Raw genomic sequence first — 22,852 nt, forward strand, 5'->3', positions numbered from 1 at the left:
ACTAGACTAATTTAATACAGAAGTATTAACTCAGGGGATTTCTTTCAAGCCGAGGTATATATCCATAGCAATTTAATAGGTTACTGGTCTGAACAGTGAATGTGGCACCCATGTGCTACCCTCCCAAAATGCACCCTAATAAACACGGGCTTCTTTGACTCCTGCTATGGATGCAGGGCAGCCATTGGACAGACAGGGGTAAAGTCTTGGTCCCCCACAGATGAAATATTCTGTGTCTCCATCACTGTCAAGCCCTCGTATTGTTGATGATCTGTTTTGCACACCTTTCTCTCTTGCCCAAGCGGAGTCAGATGGAACAGTTAAGGTCCTTCCCAACTCCCAGAGTCTAGGATTGAAAAAAGCTGTAGTGTGCCCATTATATTCCAAGACAGGAGACGATTTCACCCTTCTGGGCTCCCTGGAATGCCTGTGGGACTAGGCTTGTGTCTCAATTAAGTGGAAAAGGACAAGCATGACCGAAAGGAAAATGTTGGTCAGGGTCAAGTCAATGTCAAGGTCCTAGAAGAACACAGGAGTCCGATACAGTTTTCCTAAAACAGAAGCTGCTGACCTGTTCCCTAGAAGGCCTCTGCCCTTCTGCCCCTACCAAAACACAGTGTGAGACTGAGCCTCAGAGAGAGGCCATGCTGGCCTTGACAACGAGACAAGGCAGCTCCTGCAGCACCTGCCTCCTGCTGGCTTCGTCTCCCACACAGACCTCTGCACATCTCCTTCTTCCAGGCCCCTGCCCCTGACCTTGGTCAAGCCTTCATCAACTCCTGCCCAGGCTTTTGAAGTAGCCTTTTGATTAGGTGTCTCTGCTAGCTCCAGTGCTTTTCCTTACAACCCAGCTTCTGCTCTGCTGCATAATAACCATTTCCTAATACAGTTCTGGATTCCATATATGTGTGTTAATATATGAAATTTGTTTTTCTCTTTCTTCCCTCTGAATTCTCTAGGTTCATCCACCTCACTAGTGTGTGTGTGTGTGTGTGTGTGTGCATGCATGTTCATTTGTGTCTGATTCTTTGCGACTCCATGGACTATAGCTCACCAGGATCCTCTGTCCATGGAAGTTTTCAGGCAAGAATACTGGAATGGGTTGCCTTTTCCTCCTCCAGGGGATCTTCCAGACCCAGGGATTGAACTTGCATCTCTTGGGTCTCCTATGTTGGCAGGTGGGTTCCTAACCACTGAGCCACCTGAGAAGCTCCCCCACCTCACTAGACCTGACTCAAATTCATTCTTTTTAAGGCTGAGAAATATTCCATTGTGTATATGTACCACATTTTCTTCCTCCATTCATCTGTTGATGGATATATAAGTTGTTCCCATGTCCTAGCTATTGTAAATAGTGCTGCTATGAACACTGGGGTACATGTCCCTTAATTAAAAATAAATGTAAAAAAATGAAAATATAGTTTTGAACATCTTCCTCCACTCCAAAGCTTTCCATGGCTCCCCACTGCCTATAGAACAAAATCCAAATCTTTATGATTTCTAAGGCCCCAATTATGTTTCCAGCTCCCTTCTCAGCCTCTTACCTCCCTCTAAGATACACGCGTGTTCTTCCGCTTTAGTAAATCCAGATGTCTTCCAGTGTACAAACAACCTGACCCATGTCTGGGCCTTTGACTGTCTTGGTTCCAGCCGCCGAAGAATTTTGTCTTGTATACTGATGGATCACTATTCAAACTTCAAACCTAAATTCAGATTCTCTCTTCTCCAGGATATTTTCCCTATGCTGCCCTTTTAGAATTAGTCACTTTCAGCCTTCTATTCTGCTTACATATGTACTTGTCTGGCCTGCCCCATAGACTCTGTAGTCTTATGGAAAGGGCCTTGTCTGGGTCATTTCTCAGTAAATCTAGCACATAAAAGGCCCACAGTAAATGTATGGAAGTACAAAGCCCTATATCTGCTTCCTAGAAATTATTCCTACATGCCTTGTATGGGTTTCAGTTACCTCCCATGATCTCCTGGACATCATCTGTGTTGAATATCAGAATCGATTAAGGCAGTCCCTGATGGCTGTTTAGAGGTATTCAATCAAGGTTAGGCAGAATCTCTGAGATTATGAAATGAAAAGTTTTCTGTTATACAGAAAATACCTCAGGATAGCTTCCAACATGAAAAAGGCTATATGGTCACTGTGTATTACTATTTATTATCAAAACATTGACATTTGACTCTGTATGAGACATGAGGGTAGTGTAATATTGAGGCGAATACTGAAAGCTAGGTAGCTCATTCCAAACGAGACTGCCTGATGCTGAACCACAGCTTTGCCATAGCGTTCTACCTATGCGACCTTGGCCAACTGATTCTACCTGCACAAGCCTGTCTCCTCATTTTAAAAACGGGGCTACAACAGTATCTCCTTCAAGAGTTTTTCTGAGGAATAATGACATCAGGTATATATAAAGCAGAAGAGGACTTGCCACCTAATTGATGCTAAATACTAGTTGTTGTTGCTATTATTAATTATTATGGCTATCATCATTACTGATATTTTCAGCTCATTCTAAACTGATGCTCCACACATATATGACTATCTTAGTATGGATAGTTACAATACTCAATTGGAAACATCCCCAATGGGCAATTTGCTAAATATCACACCACTTGATTCATTTCTAGTCTCCCATACCCCTTAATTATCTACAGCGTTAGTCTTTCCTATATTTGTATCTTTGAAAAAGTTATCAGTTGTTTCCAAACAATACTTTTGCCTCCACAGACCCATACAAGTTTAAGTAAGAGGAATGTTAGCAACACTTAGTAGCGAGTGTAGGAGACGGCATCTGGCCCTACCTCCCTCCCTGTACCCAAGGCAGATACTGATAATCAATCGCGGTGCCCTTTCCAATGACCCCACATGCAACTTTCCCATCCTTCCAACCCAGTGCTCCTCAGTCAGCACTGACATCTGTTTGCCATCCCCTTTCCAGTTATCAGGGCTTCCCGGGGGCGCTAGGGGTAAAGAACCCACCTGCCAGGGCAGGGGACATAAGAGATGTGGCTTTGATCCCTGGGTCAGGGAGATGCTCTGAAGGAGGGCACGGCAACACACGCCAGTATTCCTGCCTGGAGAAGCCCATGGACAGAGGAGCCTGGTGCGCTAGAGCCCATAGCATCGCAAATAGCTGGACATGACTGAAGCGACCATGCGCACTCCAGCTCTCAGCCCTCAAGTTCTAGCTTCCATCCCCTTCTTTTTCATGGCTGGCATCGCACAGAACTTCTACTGGTGGCCCTTGGGAAAGGACCATGCTGAAGGCTGATGTTTTCCCTTCTCCTATAGAAGTCTTCAGTAGCTAAATATAATAGATTGGAGTTTCAATAGAAGACTGACTTTCTTCTGTTGAGATGATATATCTATTTCTCCTTTAACTCAGAAAACTCAGCTCAGAATCTAGTTCAGCCACTTTTCTTCATTAATGAGTCCAGAAGGAGATGGTTTGGGCTCATTTTCAAGTTTATGAGATTGACTTGAGCCCATAAATGCCATCTTAACTCTTAAAACACTGGAGATTAGGCAGCAGAGTTTCCTCCCTGGGTATGAAATTATCAGGTTTCTGATAGAGAAAGAAGCCTGTTTAGAAGACTTTTACACAAATGTTCCTTATCTTTTCTGAAAATTGTATCTCCATGTGTGGAAAAGCCCAGTGCTCTGAAAGAGCCACTGATATCTCCAAGCGCTCGCCCCGACAAGTCAGAGCCACCAGGAGGGCTGGGCACACTCACTGCTGTGCTGTTGCCTCTGAAAGTCTCCATGAAGCCAAGCTCTTTCAGACAACATGACATGAGTGAGGCCAAAAAGAAATATTCTCCCGAATACAGATATTCAACCATGACCTATGAACTGGGCTTAGACGATTCTAGAAAATGGCTTCCCTTTGCTTTGGCAAACTTGACAACCATGAATCACACTCTGACTTCACTCTGTTGATAAACACTACATTGATTCATGCTACCTGACCCTTTCAAAGCCAGATAAGGTTTACGTGCTGGAAATACAGCAATGATTTGCTCTAGAGAAATCCCTGTCCATGGAGAACCATGCATTCATGGAAATGAATACATGAGTAAGTGACAGTCACATTCAGGGTTTCCAGAGAAGTACAAAGATGGAGGGATTCTAAAACCACTGCAATATTGCTTCCCCCTGAGGGTGAATACGGGACCTTCTCTGCAAGCACGTTGGTTGGGTTCTCCCTTCCCTTCCCTTCACTCACTCTGGCTCATCTCTAAGAGTCACTCCCTTCATACCTCCTCCTCTGTCAACTCCTCTGTCACTTCTTGCTTCCCAAAACTGGTAAGTGAGCTCTTTCCAGCCCTACGCTGCTGCTGCTGCTGCTAAATTGCTTCAGTCGTGTCTGACTCTGTGCGATCCCATAGACGGCAGCCCACCAGGCTCCCCCGTCCCTGGGATTCTCCAGCCAAGGAAACTGGAGTGGGTTGCCATTTCCTTCTTCAATTTCCAGCCCTATACTTACCCCTTATCTGAAGACTCCTCACTCTCCTTGAAATAGCACCTGTCCAGCACCGGTCCTGCTGACTCTTGTCACTCCATCACTAATACGTTGCTGCTAAAACACTGTAATTGCTCAATAAATAAACTGCTGCTGGGTGAATGATTTGAGTGAAGATGCTTAAAGATAACTTGAGCTTTTGGGGAAAATACTAGCTGAGATGCAGATCGTCGAAATATCATTCAATTCCATCTCTCTGTAAAAGAAACACAACAGGAAAAGAAAACAACTTAGCAATACTTTACTTGAAGTTCTTTCAGAACTTGACAACATGAATCTTGTCTTATTGCCCTTGGTCAGAATTATCCTTTAACCTTACAGTTTGTCTGGCCATCTGTACCAGGTTGTGGGTTCCTCAAAGTCGGGGACTGAATATTTCATTTCACTCACAGCACCCCCTGAAGCGAAATGATCACATGTCTTTTGCTACACAGTTCCTGCATCGCTCTCTCTCCCTGTCTGCACAAGGATCTCAGTTAAAAAGCAAATAAAACGTGAGCATTCAATCCTCTGGCTGGACCTGCTGACTATGTGGTGCCAGGCAAATGGCTTGGTGGTTTTTCAGATTGGTTTTGTCTTTTGTTCTCTGAATTTAGCATCATGTGAAGACAGAGCATAGCCTAAAGGTGTACTTAAAATGTCATCCTGTTCCTGAGCTTACTCAGACAGGCAATAGAAAATGGTACCCTTGATAATTAATGCCCTTGAAGAAATTTAGCAGAGGCTAACAACTGTAAACAATAAGTTATTAGTCAGGGAACATGCTTACAACATGAGCATGAAATTCCCATGCATCTTCAGAGGGCAGGAAAGGGAAAATGCAAGATTCTCTGGATAATTTTATTACCATTTTTGCCTAATTATTTTATATACAACCAGACTGTTTATCACCATCACCCCAATCTCTTTTGCTAGCTTGAATTCCTCAATTCATTTATAAAACAAAATTGGAGTGTTGACTGCAACCTTTAAATTAAGTCCACATCTTTGTTTAATTACAGATTCTATATAAACTATTCTAGAATTACTGATGGTACATAAAGAAAGGATAAAAGATTATTATCTTATTAAAATGTCAATTTAAAAAAGTTTTTAAAAACGTACACTTATATCACGGAAAGAGACTAGGTTATAGTTGCCCAAATTCAAAAAATGTTTTAAGAATGATGCCACTGTATCTGTAGAAAGAAAAAGACAAAACTGGCTGAATTTGAATATTAGATGTGAGTGGTTGAAATATGGTTTAATTTTGTTTCCCTTCTACCCCTTTCCCCCTCTTTGGAAACTGATGAAAGATTCTGTATTTTCTAAAGAAATTGACCTCATTTTTAGTTTATTTTCTAGAAATAGGGATGTCTTTACATGTGTTTGAAAGTATGTCTGTCAAACTTTTGGAAGACTTTTCAGAACGAAGAAACCTACAGCGCATATCCTACCAAATTGTTTGGGGATTTTCTGCTTTTATGTGTTTGGGCATTTTTCCCTCTTAAACATCAAAACTTAATAATCGTGGTGGAAGGTTAAATATTTTCCATACTTTGTTTCTGAAATTTATTCCTTACAAAGAGCATATGGAGGGGAAACTTACATACTCAATCATTTACTAATGGTTACCTTTGGGGTCAGGGAATAGGACTGGGTTTGGGGGCAATAGAGGAAGGCTCTCACTTCTTTCTCTATTTTACTTACAGTGAAAACATACACATGTGTATAATCTTTACAGCTCTTAAAAAAGAAGAAAACACTGTATCTAGAGAAAAAATAATACTTACATGAGTAACTTAAAAAGTGACATGGTGTCCTAGGATTGAATACTGCATATAGGGTTCCAGGATGGAAAGAGGAGAGAAGAATCACTATCTGCTCTGCTGGTAGCATTCACCCTCTAGAACATTTCTGTACAGAAAGATTAAATAAAAACGGGGAAGGGGAAGTGAGCAGAAGCAGAATGAAAAAATCTGATGCCCAGAATGAAAGGTTTCTATTGGTAAAAGCTTTAAGAATTAACACTTTGATTAGTTAGACTGAGATCACATTGAATTCATTTTCCCTAACGCTCATTTGCTTTAACTCAATATCATTAAATGACAACAACTGCGCCTTTATGACGTCATCAGTCCATTTCTTGCGGCTTTAAAACAGAAACTTAAAGTTAACATGTCACAACCAAAATTCTAGAGAGCACCTTATTTAAATTCCCAGATCTCCTAGGAGCTAGGAATGAAATGTAATGCTAATTTAATTTACTAACTTGTTCTCTTTCCACCAGAACACACAATCATTGCTTGTGAAAGCCTCACCCCCTTCCTTTCTCTTTTCCTCAGTCTGTGATGGGATTAAAAATTGATTTGAAGCACAAAGTCCTAGTGGTATCCCAGACCATGGTTCCCAAACATTCAGAGTCAAGGGACGTTTCATGACCATGGTGTACCTACCATTTTATTTTTCAAACATGATCTGTGGAGGCTGAATGGGGTGGAGCTCTTTATTCTGCCAGGATTGAAAACTATGTATACATAAAGTAAGCAGCTGGCACAAGTCTCTGTGCATGTGTGTGTTAAAGAGAAAGGGTTGGATCAAATGAATGATTTCCTGTTCAGAGCAGGACATTTCCATGAAAGGAAATATAATTGGTTCCACTTCCAATTAGCACATCAAGAGGACAGCCGGTAACTCACTTCCTCCTGGTCCCAGTCGGGGGATGATGTGACTCAGGGGAAAAGGACCCTTCAGCAGGCCTGCGAGGGGCCCTGGCTGGTAGGGAAAACGCACACCCCCATGGCCCCTTGCCTTTCAGGGTCCCCCTGGAGCCTGTCAAAATTTGAGTTCTGTCCTTTCTCCGCTCTTGGGAGGACACATGATGTCCCTCCAGGTCCTATAGTCTGGGTTTGATTAAATAATTATAACCTCCCAGCAGCAGATCTATCATTTATGTTCCGAAACATGCCAGCATGTGTCTTTTGTGGCCATGCCAGCCAATCATCAAGCCACTCTTGTTATTGTCACTGAGAACACAGTGGTTCAATGTTTGTGCTAGTTCCTGGATTTTGGCGATAGAATGTTGCCCAGCAGTGTGCTGCTGGTGCCAACATCACTACAGAACTTCATAATAAATCCTTTCTCTATTTACTCAGTCCACCACTCTGACACTGAAATTGCCTTTTATGAGCTTATGATCAGAGGCTCCCATTTTCCACTTCTAACTCTGGGTGACTATATATTCTAACGGCAAAGACATCAAGGCCTGTTGTCTGTACGTGCAGCGCGGTGCAGTGCCTGCTGCCTGGTTGGGGAAGGTAGGAGCCTGGAAGTGTGTATGGGCTGATGGTTCATCCCACAGGGAAGCACAGGAAGCTATGCTTCCCTGGAAGCACAGAGACTGTCTCTTTAGTCTGCTGGGTTAGCATGTCTAAAATTTTCCACTTCCTCCACAGCTAAGGTCCAAAATAAAGCAGCAATATTTCATATTAATATGTTATCTCCTACAAATGCACAAAGGGAGGTGGGTGACCCCTAACTGAGTTTAAAGGATGTTAAAGGAGATACGTTTGACTCTTTCCTTAATTGAGCTATAAATGATCTCTAAATTACCCTCTTTTAGAATGTATACCATCAGCCATCACTTGAAAAATAAAACACCTGACTAGGAAGTCTCTATTTTATGTATACATGAATAATTATACTAGGAATAATTTCCATGGCCAGAATTACCTTTCTACCCCACTACTCCACCAATGATAACACAAGAAGGAGCTTCTAGAAATGATGATGTATACAAAATTAGCGATGAGACATGAGCTATGTTTTGGAAATGGAAAGATATGTCTTCTTTCGTTTGCATAATTCTGTTCAGAGAGGTCAGAAAAACACTGATATGCATGTCTCATGGGTGTTTTCATCTTTGAAAAATGGTCAAAGTCACTCATCTATTGAAAGGAGTACAATGAAATGAGATAATAAAGATAGTGAGAAGAAACTGCATAAACCGAGGTGAGAGTGCCAGAATCACAAAATCAAACTCACCCATCACTAGTCCCTCAAAACTGCCTTTCCTTTGCCTTTACATGTCCTGAAATGCCCTGGACTTGATCAGTACATACAGCAAATGTGAATCTTAAAAGAAGACTTACTTTATCCAAAGGTAGAATTGACCGAGGGTTATGTGTTTTTTGTTTCACTGCTTCCTTTTAAAGGAAGATGTTTCCATTTAACGCAGAAATATTCTGTCATCACAAGAACAGGAAATGCATTAAGCATTTAATTTTTTCAGGGAATGGATTTTAGGAAAGTATTAATACAAGATATTTAAAATATGTACATTTTAACATCATTTTTCCCCAATGAAAAGTCCTATTTTAAAATATATATTATATATATATGTTGTTATTGTTGTTTTGTTATGAAGATTTGAGATGTAACATTTTTCAGTGATTTAATTCCTGGTGATATCACATTCACCTCAATGTTTCTCAAATAATGATTTAGTACTTTTGAAAATGAAGCAAATTATTCTTTTAAGTAAACTTACACTTCAAAACAGATTATTTCCAAATACAACAACTTAAACTATGCTACTATTCAACTGAGGCAAACCCAGATTGGAGAAAAAATGGATAATGAAGACATTTCACTGTGAAAAATGTAGTAAAATATCACGACAAGTTCTTTGGGTGAGAGTCCCTGGAGAAAAGAAAACGGTTGCAGTTCAGCTCAGTTCAGTGGCTCAGTCGTGTCTGACTCTGAGACCCCATGAATCGCAGCACGCCAGGCCTCCCTGTCCATCAACTCCTGGACTTCACTTAGACTCATGTCCATTGAGTCAGTGACGCCATCCAGCCATCTCATCCTCGGTCATCCCCTTCTCCTCCTGCCCCCAATCCCTCCCAGCATCAGAGTCTTTTCCAATGAGTCAACTCTTCGCATGAGGTGGCCAAAGTACTGGAGTTTCAGCTTCAGCATCATTCCTTCCAAAGAAATCCCAGGGTTGATCTCCTTCAGAATGGACTGGCTGGATCTCCTTGCACTCCAAGGGACTCTCAAGAGTCTTCTCCAACACCACAGTTCAAAGGCATCAATTCTTTGGCGCTTAGGTTAGAAAGAAGCAAAACCTTCAGACTAGTAGTCAAGGGGGAAACAGAAATATGGTTTTGTTCTCCCTTAGCTTTATGTAGGAGTTCTTATGCTTGTAAACATAGAAAAGACAGAGAATTATTAAAAGAGACTAAATATTTCAACTGTAGAAATTTCAGCCATTTATGAGAAAAACTGGTTTTTAAAAGTGCTTCTGACTAATAATAGTGCTTAAATAGAAATGCAGGACTGTTTCCAGTTAAGCATTTTGGATGTGTGGATGAGGGAGAAACAGAATTGGTAACTGGCCACTAGGGGGCCTTCCTAGTGGTCCTTCTTTAATACAGGAAAAGTAATTAATAATAAAACAAACTGCAGGATGTACCACCAATATTTTCTATGATACACATAGAAAAAGCTGGCTGGGAAGTAAAAAAAATACCATAATATGGCTATTCAGATAGTATGAAACTATTGATTGATTTCCCCTTCATGGAACAGACTTTATTTTTTTTTTAATCAACTGCTGGGATTTTGTTTTTCAGTTCAAATAATGGTTGTTTTAATCACACTCAGACTTTGCGGTGTCACCTGTAATGTGTGGATGTTAACAGTGCCTGCTCCTTCTCCCTCACCATATTTTGGGAGGATCAAATGAAGTGATTTATTTGAGAATCCTTATAAAAGTATATTCAAAAGTCATGTGATTGATTGCTCCAAACAATCAAAAAATTTTGAGTCAATTCTTAACTAGAGCACTTTGATGGGTAGGAGGCATTCTCGTCACCAGGTTTTAAAATATATGATGATTTATTAGTCTGAAAAATGTTTCAGTAAATTAAATTTTAAAAGTTTTTGCAAAACAGTATCTTTTTTAGTATTATTTGAGCAAACTCCAGGATATAGTGAAGGACAGGGGAGCCTGTCCATGTGGTTGCAAAGAGTCGGATATGACTTAGTGCCTGAACAACAACAACATATGCAGAAGAGGGTTGGCAACGATACAATCGAAGGCTGCTATTGCTGTTTAAATTATGAGGATTTTAATTTTTCCCTACCTTTCTTACTTCTTCAGTTTCTATGACTTCTGGTTTTCTGCAGTGATCCTGAAATATTTTACAGTAAAATAATATTGTAATAGTTAAACAAAATAGTAGAGAAAAGGAGATATTGCTAGGTTGGTGGAAAAATTCCATTTTCAGCCAATGTGAAATTTTTCCTAGTAAATATTTTGTTAAACATTCATGTGAAGAGACTTTCATTAAAAATATTTAGATAATTTGTAAATCCCCACAAAAAACATTAGTATCAAAATATTTAAAAGATTTAAATGGAATTATCTTTTTATAACATAAATATATCTTTCACTTGTCTATTTATTCCAAAAGGGAAATTTATAAAAATAACAAGTTATTTTCAATTTAAATATGTATCTATTTGTTGGCCTCCATTTTAAAGCATATTACTTTAAGATCTGTATTTAGAATAGGTAACTCTTCCAAATGACTCTGCTTCCACATTGCATTTGGTGCACATTAGGGTGACTTCTGCTAATTTTTATCACTTTCCAGAGTACATGTGAAAAATGCCCTCAACATTACCCTTTCCGCGTCTCTCTGATCTCATTTTAAGAGGCATTTTGCGCGTTTCCACCCCGCTTTCATAAGCCATGAAACTTTGATCTATCTCATTTTTTGTTTTAATTCAATTCTTCGGATGGCTTGAGAATTCTTTGACCTTCTACTTTTTTGCTTATTTTTAAGAACATGAGTACTGAATTAATTGTTTGGTTGTTAAAAGTACAAATACATCAGATAAGCTGAGGTTTATTCCCTCCATTTTATCCTCTTCCCAGCGACTGCACAGTTGCCAGCGTGTTTAATAGTCTTGAATGTTGTTGCTGTTGCTTTTCTCTGTACTCACATTCAGAGATATATACCTAAGGAAACAAATAATTTGGAGGTTGCTTTCTTTTTAAAACAACATAAGTTGGATCAAATTGTAAATACGGTTTCACACTCTCTTTTTCTCAGGATTGTATCTCAGAGATTTGTCTCAGAACATATAGATCTACATAATTTTAAAATACTCTTATGTTTTAAAGACTAAATCCTTAGCCTTCTTGGGGTAGCTCAGGTTTGTAAGGAACTTAACTATTCAGTGATCAAAACATGCCGTTTCAAATTACGTCAGAATATATTGAACTCCCTGCTTATTGCAGATCCTGAGGGGAATTAGGTACTATCTCTGCCCTTGAGAGGAATCCAGGGTATTTCTTACAAGCAGGAAAGAGGTAATAAACCCTAGAACCATTCATTCTTCTGCCAGATCATACATTTCATAGTAGAGAAATAAGTAATTCCACTAAAGAATAAAACTTAATTTAAAAACCGTGCTCAAAGCCCCAGAAGCTGGAAGGAGCTGCAGAAGAGGACCCGTCCTCTATATTTAGACACCTGCGATGCAAAATTAAGTGTCAGGAAAAATGAACACCCAGGTGGAACTGTGCACATAGCCCATGGGAATGTAATATGTTGCCACAAAATCTGTTATTCTGTTGGTACCATGTCTTTCTTCTGTATGTGTTCGGTATCTTGAATTTTCTCCATAGCTTCCATAAGAGTCCTTTGTTTTCCAAAAACAGTAGTGGTCAATATCAACCACTAGCAGGGAGATGGATAGGGAGTTTGTGGAAATATCTGTTAAAAGTTAGAAGCTTTTGCGCCGAGAGGCCAGGCAGGGCAAATGCAGGGTTCTGAGACCTGCCTCACAGGGACTCAGCTACATGCTGCCACAGTTTTAGAGATCCGAGGTGAGTTTCCACTTATCCCTTCCTCTGCGTCTTCTGCTCATCCAGGTGTCCACATTTCTCAGAATACCAGGCTTAGTTTTCACCGTGTGTGTGCTCAGTCGTGTCCAACTCTTTGCAACTCCATGGACTATAGCCCGCCCAGGCTTCTCCGTCCACAGGATTCCCTAGGCAAGAATACTGGAGTGCATAGCCATTCCCTTCTCCAGGGGATCTTCCAACCCAGGGACTGAACACAGGCCTCCAGCGTTGCAGGAAGATTTTTTTACTGTCTGACTCACTAAGGAAGCCCTGCTGCTGCTGCTGCTAAGTCGCTTCAGTCGTGTTCGACTCTGTGCGACCCCACAGACAGCAGGTCACCAGGCTCCGCCGTCCCTGGGATTCTCCAGGCAAGAACACTGGAGTGGGTTGCCATTTCCTTCTCCAATGCGTGAAAGTGAAGTCGCTCAGTCGTGTCCGACTCTTAGCGACCCTATGGACTGCAGCCTACCAGGCTCCTCTGTCCACAGGATTTTCCAGGCAAGAGCACTGGAGTGGGTCACCAGTGCTCCTCAAAAATGATCAAACTTTGCTAGGTGTTCAATGTTCTTCTAAACTGGCTCAGTAGCAACAGGAAATAGGACGGATATTAGACTCCAGGTGAGGAAGAAAACGGAGTAGAAGCACACTCTCCATGGCAGCTGTTAAAGCTCTAAGAAGCAGGCAGCTCTACTGTGCTCAAAGCCAGTGCTCTGGGACAACCCAGAGGGATAGGGTGGGGAGAGAGATGGGAGAGGGGTTCAGGATCGGGGGACACATGTATACACATGGCTGATTCAGGTCGATGTATGGCTAAAACCATTACAATATTATAAAGCAATTATCCTCCAATTAAAATAAAGTAACTAATTAAAGAAATATTTATGCCTCGAAAGTTCCTAGATCCAAGCAGACTGACAGATGGTGTCTAGACCACAGCAACAAGCTGGGCAGAGATTTTTGAAAAATCCATGTCATTTCTCCAACAATCACTGAGCTTCAGTAGAATGATGACTGGAATAAAGGAGAAAGTTTTCTCCCAGAGACAGTGAAAGCAATGTTTTAATAAGACAGTACTATCAGATATGTTTAAAATGCAGCATATCCTAGTGCAATGGATCACAAATGTCTGAATTAGACAAACATAAGAAGGACTTCTATTTTTTATTATTAAATTCATTTTCGATACAAGAAGATGAGCTTTTTGGGAAAAAAAAAAAAACAAACAGAAACATCAGGAACTGATTATTGACATCACAGAAAGATCTCCCAAGGGTTGCTTTAAAATATAATATCCCACTGATGCCCTTATATTTTTATTTAACTTTTAAAAAGCCTGCACTTTTCTTTCCAGTTGTGTTTAGGAAAATAATTTGTCCTTAGGATCTCTGAATCATAAAATATTAGGTTCTGTGGCAGGGATGTAACAAGACATCTTAATAGTCCTGGTAATTTAAGATACTTTGTTAAAACACTTGTCAACTAATAAAAAAAGAGGGTAGAATCCATCTCTGGCTGAAAAAATTATCTGTTAATCCATTTTTGTTTTGTTTTGTTTTAATTTGGACTTTCTAAAGCAAGCAACATTTTTAGTCAATGCCATACGATTTGTATGCATAGTTCCATTTTTGTCCTACACCAGAGACATGAGAAATCCTAATAAAAACCATGCTTTAAAGCCTGCTGCAGCTCTCTTGCTTATTACGGCCCTTATTTCTGAGTGCAAATGTTACACAGACCTACTCCAGCCTCCAGTCTATTCATACATATAATGTTTTATCAAAATCAATTACTCTCATTTATAAACAATAGTATTTTCATTTTAATTTATAAGCAGATGGTATTTATGATATAGTTATATGCATATAAAGCATTACTAAAATTTTACTCAAAAGGGACGATAGTTTGGTCAATCATAAAACTTTTACCAAAATCATGTCTGACAAATTCGTTGGAAAATATGACTCTCCTTTTGACAAATCAACCTTCCAAATCAAAGATTTACAAATATGTCAGTTTGAATTTTAGCACCTCTTGCTTTGTATGTAACTCACTAAGAATTTGTTAGATACAAAACATGTTCTTGAAACAATTTAGAGTTTAATTTGAAGCAACTGAGCATTTAATCTGCATCACTTTTCAAGAGAAAGGAGTGAAGCGTTAAGTGATTTTACTCCCCAAAATGCCAATGGGGCTTTCTTTAATTTGGGCTTAGCTTACCCCTCTCCGGTAGTGACCTAAGAGTTTGGAGCAGGTATCTGTGCTCACCCAGCCACTCCCTCAGGAACGGCACATGACCCTCAGAACCTCAGTTCTCCAAACCCGAGTTGTAGCCCTTTGGAGATTCACACGATGCAGACAACGCCCAAGGGACCTTGTCCAGCAAAGGTGGGATGGAGACCACATGCACTGAACCACAATCCGGGCCAAGGTGCCCTTGAGGGAGAAGGGCTAGGACAGGACTCTGATGGCTGTGGAGAATAAAGTGTCTGGAAAATGCTTTGGAAAAGAGCAAAACAGTCTACAAAGATTTGAGTTTTATGTGTGTTTAGAAACTATGGTGTTGGAGAAGACTCTTGAGAGTCCCTTGGACTGCAAGGAGATCCAACCAGTCCATTCTGAAGGAGATCAACCCTGGAATTTCTTTGGAAGGAATGATGCTAAAGCTGAAACTCCAGTACTTTGGCCACCTCATGCAAAGAGTTGACTCATTGGAAAAGACTCTGATGCTGGGAGGGACTGGGGGCAGGAGGAGAAAGGGATGACAGAGGATGAGATGGCTGGATGGCATCACTGACTCGATGGACGTGAGTCTGAGTGAACTCCGGGAGTTGATGATGGACAGGGAGGCCTGGCGTGCTGCGATTCATGGGGTCACAAAGAGTCGGACACGACTGAGCAACTGAACTGAACTGAGGAAAGGCCAGACAGGATGTAATCTGACATTCAGATTTAATTCTGTTGCTGATCTACAGTGTTGGGAACATGAATCCTGGAGCATCCAGTGTCACTGGGAGCTGGTTCTATGCGAGAGTCCTACTAGCTTAGAAGAGATGACCTAGCAGAACAATCTGCCACACTTTCCTACCCTGGGTCTCAATGAAAACACTGTAGCAAGTTTGCCCGATCAGGGTTAAAAAGTAAATCGACCTCGGTTTCTGCCTTATATCTACCACGGACTAGCTGTGTGACCTTGAAGAAGAGATCTAACTTCTCTGGTCCTCCGTTTTCTCAGCTACAGCATGGTATTGATATTAATGAAAATGGCTTTTTTCATGAAGAGTTTAATACATGCCAAGCAGTGTTCTAGAAAGATATATACTAACTCAGGCTTCACAGAAAGTTTTTGAGTTTAAAATCTCTATTATCTTTTTTGTCCAGTTGAGGAAACAGGCTTGAATGGGTTAAGTAAATGACTTCAAGGGCTTCCCTCATAGCTCAGTCGGTAAAGACAAAGGCGTAAAGAATCTGCCTGCAAAGCAGGAGACCCAGGTTCAGTCGCTGGGTCAGGAAGATCCCCTGGAGAAGGAAATGGCAACCCACTGCAGTATTCTTGCCCAGAGAATCCCATGGACAGAGAAGCCTGGCAGGCTACAGTCCATGGGGTCGCAAGAGTCAGACATGACTTAGCAATTGTATCTATGTATGTATGTAAGTGACTTCAGCTCATATAGCTGGAGTATGCATGGTCAACCTCCAGATGAAGCTGCCTAGATTCAGAAACTGTGCTCTGAACCCTAACACTGTGAGAGGCAGGCGAGTTTCAGGTAAGGACAGGACCCTGGTCCATCAGGTCTCCGTCACTTACCATCACTTTGCCAAGGGGCAGCCTCGCTGGGCCTCACAGCACCCTTCCCTCCCCATGTGAACAGGGAAAAAGGTTTACACAGCATCTACCCTTGGCATTACTGTGAAGATTCAATGAGTCGGTATTTGTTAAAAACTCTGAACAGTGCATGGTAAGGACCAGATAGGTGCGTGGGTGCATGTTAAGTCGCTTCAGTCGTGTCCAACTCTTTGTGACGCTATGGAATGTAGCCAGCCAGGCTCCTCTGTCCATGGGATTCTCCAGGTAAGAACACTGGAGTGGGTTACCATGCCCTCCTCCAGGGGATCTTCCCAACCCAGGGATGGAACCCAGGAGTCGAGGCTAAGTATCCTGCCCTGCTGAGCCACCTGGGGAGCTCCTAGCTAGGTGGTTCAGCGCCATTACCTCAGGACTCATACTCTTCAATGATGTGGAGTGGAGCAAGATTAGACAATATGCGTAAATTACATGCCTGTACATAATAACCACCCAAAACTCCTTTCAGGAGATTTAGTGCCAAGTGTGATGTGATTTAGGTGCTAGAGAGAGGTGCAGAGGGTAGGGCACAAGGCCACCTATCACAGAGCTCACAGTCTAGTGGAGGCAAAGTTTAGTTTTCTCACCTCCAGGTGTCAGAACATTCTGTCATTAAGCAGCTGGTTATGCCTAATTTCTTACCTGCCTGTGATAATGGTTCATGCAATAGGATAAATGGGCTGAGAAGTGTTCACAGGTCCATCTTCCATCTCAGCCCAGGGGCGAGAATCCTATGGTGGGTCCTCCATTGCTCCCCATCAGGCATCCTCTATGAACGAACAGAAACGGGAGTTAGAAGATCGAAGAAGCTGAGTCACTCTCCATTATAACATGCTCCAGTGAAGGCGGAGGAGGAGTGGAAAGAGGCGCCCCTCAGTGCATGGCAGGGGTGTGTGCGCCTGTGCATGCTGGACGTGTGTATGTTGTGCCCGCATGCGTGCGTCTGTGTTGTGAGTGTGTGTTTCTGTGTGCGCTGGGGTGATGGTTCTAGTGTAGCTGCAGGTTCTGGGAAGGTATAACTGAAGACGAAAAATGGGATCGTAGTACTATAAGGACTTGCATCTTCTTATTTTCAAAATACAGGAGTAAAGGAACTCTGTTCCTTTTTATTACTTTGGATTCACTCATTGTGTTTATGTAAGCCATGCCTCTTGGAGACCAAACAGCCATGTGGTTTTATGGGGCCTGGAGCACCTCGATTTGCCAGGAGCTGTGCTGGGCCCATTGGTTCAATAGAGGCAGTCAATTCCTGCCTGAACTTGGACCTGCCCTCATAGCAAATATTCCGGGCCTGGCTGGCCTGGTCTCGGAGAGGCCACAGCCGGCAGCCAGAAGGACTGGCCAGGGAAGGAGGGATGATGCCTGACAGAAGAGCGCTCAGAGCCTACAGAGCTTTCCTTGAAAGTCAGGCTTCATCCTCTGCTGCCTTGCAAGGTCACATGGGGCTCCCTCCCGTTCGCGGTTCTCCTGGTAAATGCCAAGGGGGAGTGAGGCAGCTTTGGCTGGCTCTTTCCGACAGAGATGCCACTCGGAATTGGAGCAGGCTGACCCACATGAGCCGATGGGCTTATTACGGACAGTGGTTAGTGGAGAGGGTGGAGGATTGATGAGGAAGAACAAGAGGACAAAAGCCAAGATAGAACCAGTCTGACTGGCTCCTGACATGACTACCTGCCACCTCGAATTAAGAGAGGTGAAGACCGCAGCAAGATGAACGCTACACTCTTATGCGGTACAATCGTACACCTGGAATCACACGTATCACCTTTGTCCTATGCTACTGAATAAAAGCACGCCACAGGTCTTCCCCACATTCAAGGTCACAAACACCAGGAATGAGGACCATGGGGTCACCAAATGAGTCTGTCTGTCATAACAGTGGTGGCCAACCGGTGGGTCTGCTCAGCCCCAAAATAACAGTCTTTCTCTAAGAACAGTCCGCCTTGGCAGCCATGTACGTGCCCTGGGAAACGACACCCTGACAACACTGTCTGGACCTGTAGGTAGAGATCTGGCCCCAAGCAAAACAACCCTATTGTTTCCAGGATTTTGACACTGGGATTTACAGACAGCCAGTTAGTCTGGCCTAGTTCCTCTCAAGGAAGAGTGAAAGTGTTAGTCACTCTGTCGCGTCTAGCTCTTTTATAACCCCATGGACTGTAGCCTGCCAGGCTCCCTTGTCCATGGAATTCTCCAAGCAAGAATACTGGAGTGGGTAGCCTTCTAGGGGATCTTCCAACCCAGGGATCAAATCTGCATTGCAGGCATATTCTTTACCATCTGAGCCACCAGAGAAGCCCCTTCAAGGAAAGGAGAGATTTATTAATAGTTCTTGGGTGGCCTTTTTCCAATTTGTGCATCTGGGACAGAGGAGAATGAAGCTGAGCCACAGGGGTAAGAATGGAGATAAGAGGTGGAGGAAAAACATTGTCTGGTTCTCCAAAAGCTCTTTAGCTGCTGGTTCTTTATTTTCTCATGTCACCCAATGACTTTCAAGTTTCAGAGTTCTGCTTCTGTCCTGCCCATAAATTCTCCATTTCATCTAAGTTTGCTCAAGTTCCCTCCTGTTACTTGCCAAGGTCAAGAACCACAACTAAGTAGAGACATGAGGGCGGGTTTTATTTATTCTTCACTTAGAACCTCTGTGTCATCCTTCCATCAACCTGCCATCCACTAAACAATATTCCTCTGCTTCCATCATGCACGTATCATCCAGGCACTGTCCTGGGAGCTAGGCTAGACAAGCAAACAAGATTCAGAGTCCCCACTCTCACCAAGCCACAATCCACGGAACCACTGGGCATATAAACAGTTACAGATGGAAGGTGTCGAGAAACACCGTAAAGGGGCACACACATGAGCCAGGGAAGAGGCCTTCCAGGAATGCTTCCTGGAGAAGGTGTCCAAGCTGAGATCTAAGAGGCAAAGAGGAACTAACCAACCGCAGGGGGAAAGAGAAAATTATTCCAGATGGCGGGAGGGGCTGGGAGAGTGACAAATCTGAGCATCAGAGAGCCAAGTGTATGTGCAGAGATCTTTACGGAGATGGTGAGGAAGCTAACATTTTACAGGTCTGTCCCCGAAACATTACCTTCGTGAAGCTAGGGGCTGTATTTTTAAATTATTATTTTTAAAACCCAGCTTGGTACTTGGGGATTTATTAATTAAAAATTGTGTGGGGGCACATTATTTATTTTTTATTACTATATATATTAAAAGTAACTCTATTATGTATAGAGCTATGACTTTTGACAAACGCACAAAGCTATGTGTCCACCACTGCTGAACAGATCCAGCTTTATTAAAAATATCCTCATGCTTCCATTTTGTCATCAACCCCTCTCTCTGCCCTCTTCCCTTACAGGTATTCTCTATGTACAGTACTTTGTTTAATATTTGTATCCACCTGCAAGATGTATATACTGATTCTTCCTTCTTTCTCCACTTCATTCTGGAAGTTGAGCAATTCGTGTGTGTGAACATGAAGCAGCCCATTCTCTCAGATCACCACGTTAAGACACTCAGGTTTCCCGGATAAGGCACAGGAAAAATCAATTCAGTCCTGAAAACCATACCCTGCTTCCCAGGACTTGGGTTCTGTGCTGAAAGGATATAAGAACAGAAAAACCGCGTTATCTGTGGGTCAGGTCTGCCTTGCCTGGCCTTTTGCTAAGGGGTGAAAGGCACAGGTTTCATGGAGCCAATAAAATGCACCTTCTCAAGAAATGTTACGACAGCTGGCTTCCAGATCCTCTGACTGTTACGTCTTTTTCAAGAGGGATTCATTAATTATTTTTAATCATGTCTTGATTTTGCCAAGAAGGCCATGATTTCCATAGGCAGCTCACTGATAAACTGGGGAATGTCTTCATGCTGTGTTTTTCCTGGGGTATGGTGTAACTTTCTTTGTCATCAATGCATACGTCAAAGCAGGCTAACCAGAGTGTTTCCACAGACACAGCATATGGTTGGGTCATGCACACAGCCATCATAAATCCTTGACAATGGCACCAAATGATATCGTGACCTGGTCCTGTTGGAATCCAGATTTATGAAGATCTGAATGTGAAAACTGAGTGTTAGGAGCATGGATTTTTAAAAATGTGCTACGTGAATAGGTTTGTCTCTTATATGGCTACTTGCCTCCATATGTGGCAAGTGAATGAAAAAATACATGCAGAGGTAGTTGAAAAATTCTTGAGATGCCTCAATAAGCTTGCCTAGAGCCAGTGCAGAGTAAGCACCCAATAAATATTCATGAGTGAGTGGACGAACGGACGGATGAATGAGGTGGAACTGGAGTGAGTTATAAAGTCATCTCATTTTTCTAGAGAGCAGCTCGTCCTAGGAAGCCGTTGCCTTTCCAACACCTTTTTCCCTTTTCCACTTGTGACTACACGTTTTGCTTAAGAAACCCCTGGAACCTCAGCCCCAGGGGCAAGTCCATCTTACTCCAGTCAATGAGAGAAAGGGACATTTCATGGAGATTGCGATTAGTCTGGTCATAGGCACATGACCTTTTTCAACCCAATCAGACTGAAAGGGATGAGTTTAAGTTTGTGCCATGGGGAGAAACTGTCCGTTTCTTCTGACAGAGATGGGTGAGGATGCATGTTACTCTATCTGCTGCCCTAGAGTTTTCCTTTCCCTGACAGCAAGACCCTGCCAGGGCTGCCCTACTTACCTTATGACTTTTGAGGGGACTCAGCTTTGGTTTGATGCTCTACAAAACAGAATGGGCAAGCATCTCATCCTTGACAATTGAGTTGAGCTCCTGGATCTTCCTGGAGAATACCCAGATTCCAGACCACCTATTATTTGACAGTCATTTCATTCTGGCCTCAGCCACCTTGAATCAGGATTTCTTCTGCTTTCCCTTGAAAACAAAAACAAAACAAATCAAAGTAAAAGTCTGACGTTGAGGACAGCATAATAAAGAAGGATGGGCTATTTTGTGTTGTTTCCAAAAGCATTTCACACCAGCCTTTGCACGTAGAGCACACAGCAAGACCACTTCTAGATTGTGTCTTTCACTGCAGGTACCTTGGGGGTAAAGTACTGCTATGCTGGCTTACTTGCTCCCTTCGCGTAAAATCTGCCCATCCGGAAAAGAAGTCCTCTTCCTTGTCCAGGTGGGGTAACTTCGCATATTCTTCCCTTACTGGTTTTGCCTGGTTCCTCTGGTAACACAGATAACAAGAGCTTTCTGCTATCTTAGATTCCATGACTCTCCATATTTTCAGCCATTCATACCATTGCCCTTCTCATTCGTCCATGACATTTGGAAAACACCGTAGTGAATATTCCTTTTACAGTTACTGTAAGCAGGGTGCCAGGCAAGTTACACACATAGAATATGAAATAATTCTTGCCTCCAAACATCTTATCCTCTAATTGGAAAACCAAAGAGCACTTCAGACAGTGATAGGAGACCTGAAAAAAAGAGAAATACCAGACTGTTAATCACTATAAATAGCATGCCATTAATTCTTGGATGAGAGGAATATAATAATAGCTCTCAAACCCAAACATTTTCCGTCCCTTTCCCCAACACTATCTTTTGCCTACAGGGTTGTGGTAGTTTCCAGATCTATCAACTTCTACCCTGTGTAACATCTGATCAAATCTCTGCATTGAAGCCGAGAGGGCTCATGTAGAAGAAAAACAGACCCTGAAATTCCTCCGACCTTTGTTCAGCGCCTGAAAGACCTATTCACCCTCCTTCCAATTTCAGCTCAATGACTATGTCCTCGGCAAAGACTTTGCTGCCTTCCCCACTGTGGCAGGAGGAAACCCACCACGGGCTCTCAGAGCACTGGACTGTTTCTGTTGGACTTCTCCCCACGGCAGTCCTGCAGATGTTGTATCATCACTAAAATATCACCTGTATCCCCACACACCTCTAGGTGGGCAAGGGTTTTATCGGTGCTCACTCTCTATTGGATCTCCAGGGCTGGGCAAGGTGTCTGGAATGTGGTAGATGCTCAATAAATACTTACCGGAAGAATGACCATATACGTAGACGCCACACTCACTTTGACTTTGAGCTAGGCACCATGTTATGAGCCTAAGCATGCTGTCATTTACTTCTTAAACCACCCTCGAGAAAAGTGCTATTGTGTTGTCCCATTATACGGCTGAAGTACATATTTAGAGAGATAAAATAACGTGGCCAAGGTCACATACAGGTGATAACGTAGGGGTTCCAACTAGGCCTGTGACATTAGAAACTGAACCCTTTATCACTGGCCTCTACCATGTCTCATCAATGAAGAAAGTTCTGGAAGCTTAGAGGAGGAAGAAGCTTGGTGAATGAGCAGGAGTCTGGGCGAGGCTCATAAGACAAGACGGCTTTGGCCAGGGAGGTAATAAGCAGGAGGACGGGCACACAGGGACACTGCTGGCATAAGGCACCTTTGAGAGAGGGCCCCCTTCTATACAGAGAGTTATAAAAAATGGCCCATCCTCCCTGTAGATATAGCCCAGCACCAGGAAACAAGCATGGTAAGTCATGTTGGTAAGTCAAGCACTGGCTCAGCTTCCAATCTTACTTTCTCCTCAGCTGAGCAATTTTTT

The sequence above is a fragment of the Capra hircus genome, chromosome 22 (genome assembly GCF_001704415.2).
Source record: "Capra hircus breed San Clemente chromosome 22, ASM170441v1, whole genome shotgun sequence".
Taxonomy (NCBI): domain Eukaryota; kingdom Metazoa; phylum Chordata; class Mammalia; order Artiodactyla; family Bovidae; genus Capra; species Capra hircus.